This window comes from Gavialis gangeticus, unplaced genomic scaffold (genome assembly GCF_001723915.1).
Source record: "Gavialis gangeticus isolate Ggan-Ray unplaced genomic scaffold, GavGan_comp1, whole genome shotgun sequence".
In the NCBI taxonomy this organism is placed as follows: domain Eukaryota; kingdom Metazoa; phylum Chordata; order Crocodylia; family Gavialidae; genus Gavialis; species Gavialis gangeticus.
Window position 1 is genome coordinate 101,212,888 of NW_017729031.1, and position 7,259 is coordinate 101,220,146.

The window sequence follows — 7,259 nt, forward strand, 5'->3', positions numbered from 1 at the left end:
GCCTAAGAGACCCCTCAGGTCTGCGGACTAAGGGAAACTTTACTTTTTGCCCCCGGACTGGGGGAAGAGCCCCAAGTGCCTGTATTGGGTCGAGTACCCGTAGGACTATTAGGCCTGTGTTCCCCTGAGGATACAGGGCCGAGACAGTCCACTCTCGGGGTGGTGGCGGCACGTTACCCCCAAACTAGCGAGTGTGCTCCGGGAGAGGGGTCGGCTGGACGTAAGGCGCCCCTAGGGAGGCATTTGGAGCCTGGCAGGTGGTCGGGCGCAGGGAGGTGGGCGGCTCAATGCAGGAGCACCCCCTACTGGCCCACCTCACGTGGTGGAAATAGTGGTGGGATACGAATACCCAGCTGTTTTCCTGAGGTGGGGTCCCTGCACCCACCACACCCTGCATAAAATGTCTCTCATAATTTTCCCTTAAAGCATACCATGGAAATCCTTCAATGGACAACAAGATAGTCAAACCCTGATTCAACCAAACATCCATGGATGCCATTAGCAGAAGTGAGTTCCAAAGATGGGATCTTTCAAAAGACAATAAAGTACTGTGCAATGGCCAACTCCCAACCTTGGGGTACAGATAGCACATGGATCTCTCTGGATTGGCAGTGTGATAGCAGATCATGGAAGAGTAATTGCTTAAATAACTGGATCCCAGAGCTTAGTTTGAAGGATTATCCCCCACACCTTGAATCACACCCAGAACTGAACAGGTATCCAGCAAAAAACAAAGGGCACAATTATGTGCTCCAAATAGCCCAGCCCACTGTGGGAGCCAACAGAAGCACAAGGGATCCTGCTTGCAAGGTACTGCAGTACATATTCCCTATAGATTCCTTCATTTGTGCATGCAGAATATTGACTGCACATCTCTGAATCTCTTAGATGTTCCTGGTGAACTCATGTGCATCTGTTCCAGACTGAGCCAAATCCCTGTTGTTATTACTAACTGATAATACCAGCACCAAGAGGACCCTAGAGAAGCTCAGGACTCCTTGCACTAGGTACTGTACAAACAGATGTGGGCACTACTCTGAAGAGTTTAGGGTTCATGTAGACAAAGGACAGACTGGAGGGGAGGCAGATTCAGAGACTTGCTTGAAGTGACATTAGTTGGTCAGTGGCAGGGCTAGGAAAGAAGTCCAGGTTTTCTGGTCCCCACACCACTGCCCCCTTTCTCTGACCCCAAACCCTGTTAATTTTCTTCTATGCAGGCAAGATTCCCACTGACATTAATTCAAAATTTGTTCCAGTAAAGACTGCAGAATTGGCCCCACTTGGTTGCGAGCACAGATGGTACAAGCACAAGAGCATACAGAAATCCTACAACCATATTTGTTTTCCAGAGAAGATATTAAATTGAAGCTTGGTGTCCACTGTGCACATTGCAGGGTTCAGGAGCACTTCCTGAAGCAATGTGAGGACCTAATCAAATTCTGTTCCCACATAATCTTGCCTTCCATCAATTCAGAATGGGGACAGGGACATTTGAGGCAAGCATAATTGTATTTAAAAGCTACCCCGGAGAAATACCTTCAGTTAAAAAGCAGAAGGTTAAAAATATGGGCCAGAAAGGATTTCCCTGGCTAGAAACAAGATTTCTCACTGTGCCCTCTCTACATTCCCCCTCCAACCAGCCCCAAGACAATAGACCAAAGGGAAGAGTGTGGATTTTGTTTAAGCATTCAGCATTGCTTCTTTTCTCCTAACCTATTCTATCACTGCATAAGTCATTCAAATCAGTCAGCACTTTAAAAGAAGCTTTAGGAAACTTGACATACTGAACTATCCTCCAGTTCACTGAAATGCTACTGTGCAGGGGGAGGAAATATAGAGTACATCAATAAAGTCCTTTATTTAGGAAAACACAGTCTGACAAGGAGGTGAGAGGTGAAGGGGAAGCTATCAAAAACTTAGAGGAAATTAGGGACTTAAAGGGCCTGAAGAGAAATGCTTGGTTCTGGGAAAGGAAATTGTCCCTTTTTATGGTTGCTTACTGCTTATTGGGAATTTGGTAAAGAGGGCAGCTGTTCAAATCAGATTTAGAAGACATGGAGCATACATCCTGGAAGCAGAGAACGCCTAATCAAAATGGTAATGTGTTTCCAGGGTCTGACTCCTCACTGTACCTTTTGCAATCGCTTTTGCCTATATAAAGAGGCTGTAAAATCTTGCCAAATCATTGCTCACACTGAGAGTGTTTTACACCACCTTTGCATTGGAGTAAAGATCTGTATAAGGTACACAGGAGTGGAGAATCAAGCTCCTAAACCTCTGAATGCTGGAAGCTGCAATGGGAAAGCAGCAGGGAGAGGGACATTTTTACATGCCCTGTCACCCTCCTCCTCAGCATCCGCCACTGTGTGGGACAGGATGCCAGGCTTGATGGATCTATGGTCTGACCCAGTAAATGGCAGCTGGAATATTCTTACGTTTACAGTATCTTCTGGGATCCCCAATTCTGCAGTGCAGGGGTGTCAAAGATATGGCCTGCAGGTTCAGGTCTAGCCCATAGAACGGTATCACCCAGCCTGTGAGGCTCCCTGTGGGCCTGGATATTTGGCAGCAGGATGTAATTACCTGTCTCCTTGGCCCCACTAATTAAGCTGGGCAAAAAGCAGTACTAACATTGCTCTACTGCTTCCAGTATCCAAGCTAGCTCATTCAGAGATAGCTCAGGTATCTGCTCACAGCACTGCGTTGTGCTGTATAGGTATATTTATAGTTGCAGACATTAGGGTGGTTACTACCTGAGCTCCTGGGACAATGAATGAGGAATTTAGGCAGCAATCAGAAAAACAATAAGTTATCTGTCACCCTCCCCAAAAAGCAGAAGGAACAAGGAAATGCGTGTTTTCCATCATGAGCATTAACAGCCTCCAGTATTCCTTGGCACCCAAAATACATACCCTTCCTTTTCCTGGGTGCCAAAAACCCTGCATGGTTGCACACCCAGATATCCCCACCTTTGTTTTTTCTGCCAACATTTTAGCAATTCCTGATTCTATAAATAAAGATCTGAGAACTATTGGAGATTTAGGGGTATTGTAAAATCCAATGACTTCATTATCAAAATAAATGGTACAAAACCCTTCTATTGCTCAGATACCTCTACTGCAGCAAGGATCACATTGTGTCCCATCCTACACAGCTTGAACACATGAAGGGGCATCAGACACACCCGCAAGCTGTTTTTGCAGCCTCCCTGGGTTCTGGCCCAAGATTCTGAGTGGTATGGGATGCGTTGTGTGACCCTAACTCCTGCATCTGTAAGCAAGTTTTGTCTCATGTTCATCAGTGTGATGGGCAGTGCAGCTGGGCAAGAGTAGGAAGGAAAGCTATCTGCTAAGGATCAAGGTCAGCAAGGGGTAACTAGCTTTGGAGCAAAGGAGGAGCAGGAAAAGAATTGTGTCTTTTTTGTGACGACTTCTTCCTTCACTGCTCCCAGGTTGGTGCATTACATGCCACATTTCACATAGGGGGGCTGCATATACCCCATATCACTGCTCAGTTGTGTAATGTGAGTGCCCTGATCCAGGCTTTCCTAAACTCTCAAATGATAACCCTGTACAGCAGTGGTCAGCAACGTTTTTGGGCAGAGTGTCAGAAACACCTGCAACTTCAACTTGTAAGACGTTGGCATGCCGCGGGTGTATGGTGGGAGAGCTGCGAGGGGCCTGACCCTTTTCGTGGCAGTGCAGCCCAGACCCCTTGTCTTCTGTCCATGCTAAGGTGCGCACGCCAAAGAGAATGCCTTCATGTGCCACATTCAGGCACCCATGCCAGAGGTTACCTACCCCTGCTCTACAGCTTTAATAGTCTGCTTTCTTAAACGACCTCCAAAGCAGAGTATCACAGTCAGCGTACAACAGAAGTCAAATGCCTGCCTGGAAACCATGGAGTGATGCCCTCTGAATAGTTTCCAGGCAGGTGGCCAGAATCTTTGAACAGATCTTCACATCAAGGCTTACAGCCAAGTTCTGCTCTCCACCACTATTTCTTCCAAAGTCACTGGGAGCTACATGCCTGTGCCAATGCCAGAATCTGGCCTTTTGTAACAATATGGTCCTAGAGCATGCAAGCTTTCATTTGGCGTAAAAGAATTTAGCTCCAATCTGAGAGCAATCTTTTCAAGGAAGATGGGGGTGAAAATCCTGATTTAGATTCAACTCATCAAAATTCCTAACTGTAAGCAAACTGTAGGACAGCGGAACAAAAGGCCAAGGGAAACTCTGAAATATTCTCTACTGGATCCTTCACCAGATAGTTCCTGAACCATCCCAGGTGGATGCCTATGAATCCTGCATCTGTGCAGGGGCTTGGTAAATTACTGAGGTACCTTCCAGCCCTATGATTCCTCAATGGCAGACAGGACAAGAAAGTCAAATTACTAGTTAGCATGTCAGAAGCATCTCCCATAAGGCCATCTATCAATAATGACTCACAAACAAGAGCTTTGCAATAAATCAAAGTGCAATCTATCTCCAGATTGTAAGGGCCAAATTCTGCCCCCTCTGCCTTTGACCAAAGCAAATCTAGAGTAACTCTATAATAGATTTTCACCAAGGGAAGTGAAACACATATGTTCTGTCTTGAAAGCAGTGGAATCATTCTAGATTGGCATACGTGTATGTGAAGGAAGAATCTGGTCTAAATAGAGACATAGGCTAGAAGGAGCCTCTCCTCTTTCTAGATAACACCAGAAATTACTACAGATTAAGAGGCTTCCCCTTTTTCACTGTCTAATTTTGGGGGTCCAAAAACTGCCTTGCTCATTATTAAAGTTGTACATACAAGGAACTTCAGGGCCACATTTGACTTGTGGCTGGAAGTGAAACAGAAAGACTGTTTCAGCCCTAGGAATGCTAAAAACAGTAGGTAGAAATTAAGAGTTAAATAGCCTAAACCATGTAAATTTGCTACTCCATGTGTTCAGTACCTTTAGGCAGGCCAAGAGCTAACTTTCTTACTCTGAAATCATTTCAAAACGTGATCTGTGAAAGAGAAACATTTACTGAAACCTTTTTTTAAAGCCAGACTTCTGTGTAAGCTTCTGAGTGCAATGGCTGTGCTCCAAATCTTTCCTACCATATTGGACCCTGTTGACTCTGGTTCCAATTCCTGTCTTGTCCTTTCCTATTTGGTCTTTACCTGACATACCATTCAATGTGCTCAGGAAATCCATCACTATTCTAAGGAACTGAGGACACTGGAAGCTGGTAACTTCTATCCTTAGAACAGCTTCAGCACAGTGACAGGCAGTGCAAAGCTTTCCTCTCCTCTGCACCAGTGCTCTTTCATCCTTCTTCTGGAGGGCAAATTTATATATATTATGTATGTATATGAGAGAACAGTTTAGACTTCCCCTTTTTATCCCTAGGCTTTCTGCTGAGCCTGCTATTAAAAGTGCCAAATGTGAAGGCACTTTTAAGACACGTTACCTTTCCACCAGTAAATAGAGAAAGACATGCAATGCTTTTCACGCAGGCCTTTTAACAATCATCAAACAGTACCTCGCTGTCACTGATGAACTATGCAGGCTGTGTTCAGATCACTCAACCAGAGGTGAAAGGCTGAGTATCCAGTTATCAGTCCCATGAACCATCCCACTATTTTTAAAAGCAAACTCCCAAACATAAAGCAACGTGTATTTTTGCCGTGCCAAGGGCTTTTATTTTTATACAATCCCCCCCTGCACGCACGCATGCACACTCACACTCACATTCAATCTCTGTGGGTTGTTATTGTAAGAATCCAAAGGAATGTTGCCCTCCATAGTATGAGATGCTGGAATTTAACATGGAATCATCAGGTTTTAAAAAAAACCCCGTGGTCCCCACAACTGCTGCTGATTCTGTCCTTTTGCCTAACAACAAGAAAAACCCAGCTCAGAAGGAGATAAAATGTACCCCAAATGAATTAACAGCAGACCACTTACTTTATTCTGTAACCTCGACTTCAGCTAAGTTTAAAGGGGCCATTCACTCAGCTCCACTGCCATCAGCAGCCAATTTAGCTGAGAATCTGGCCTGTGACAGAAGTAGGTGCCAACTAAACCTGCACATCTACTTCACGTAAGGGCAGAAGAGCTGTAGTGCAACCGCTGCAAAGCCAGATGGCCTGACAGCACATGGCAGCATCTGCAGCGAGTTTGTTTATGCTGAGAACAGGTCCAACTCACACATTTGACAGACCACAGTAAAAGGGCACCGGGGTGGGGAGGGAGTACTGCACACAGGCAGCCAGCCAGATATGTCCCCGGCTGGGTATCTGGTGGGGCACTGGGGCCCACTGAATCTCAGGCAGACAAAGAGAACGTATTTCTTCTATTACGGGAAAAGCCCCATCATCTTTGAACGAGCCCCTGCAGCTCTGCACTCCCTCCCAAAGCAGAGACAGGGCCCTACGGCAACATTGGGAAGCTTTGCACCGCACGGACCATTTAAGGGCAGACAGTTCATTAGCCCACCCAAAGTGGCAGGGCAAGGGGGTTGGGAACCTGGCTAGCCGGGATGCCCAGCTGGATGCTCTGGAGAAATGCCTAGACTTCAGAGCTGCTTGGGCATTTATGGAGATGCTGTGGTGCCTCTTGCTTTGGGGAGGGCCTGGGCTGGGCACAAGGTGCCCAAACTTCCCAGGGCAGCCCATTCTGCAGGCTCCCCAACCCCAGCCTCTCCACCCGCCCTCGCAGCAGGGGCAGGGGGCAGGGAGGGCGCAAGGGAGCGTTGGGCACAGCTCTGAAGACACGACAGGGACGCGGGGGCCCAACCGCAGCCGAGCTGCCTCCTGCCCCTGAAGCTCCGGGGAGGGGGGCACAGTCAAAGCCTCCGGGCTCCTCACCCAACCCCGGCCGGGCTGCGCAAGGCTCGGGACGGAGCTCTTTGCGGCCCGGCATCCCCCTACTCGGCAGAGCAGCAGGAGGCTGCGGAGCCGGCGGCCGCTCGAGCAACACTACCAACGCCTCGTGCCTCCCCGGCAGCAGCGCGCCGCCGCCGCCCCTTATATAGCGCTCTAAAAATAGCTCGCCTTACACTGCCTTGTAAGGCAGCGGGGAGATCCGGCCCCCGCCAATCCCCGCGGCGCAGGCGGACCCGGCCCCGCCCCCGGCCCCTCATTGGGCGGCAGTGACTTCACGGGCGGCCCCCCCGCCGGCCCTGCGCGCCTTACATGGGCACGCGCGGCCTTAATGGACAGCTTCCCACGGCTGCGCGCGGGAGAGGGGGAGAGGGGAGGGGGAGCTGTGGCAAGGGGGGATG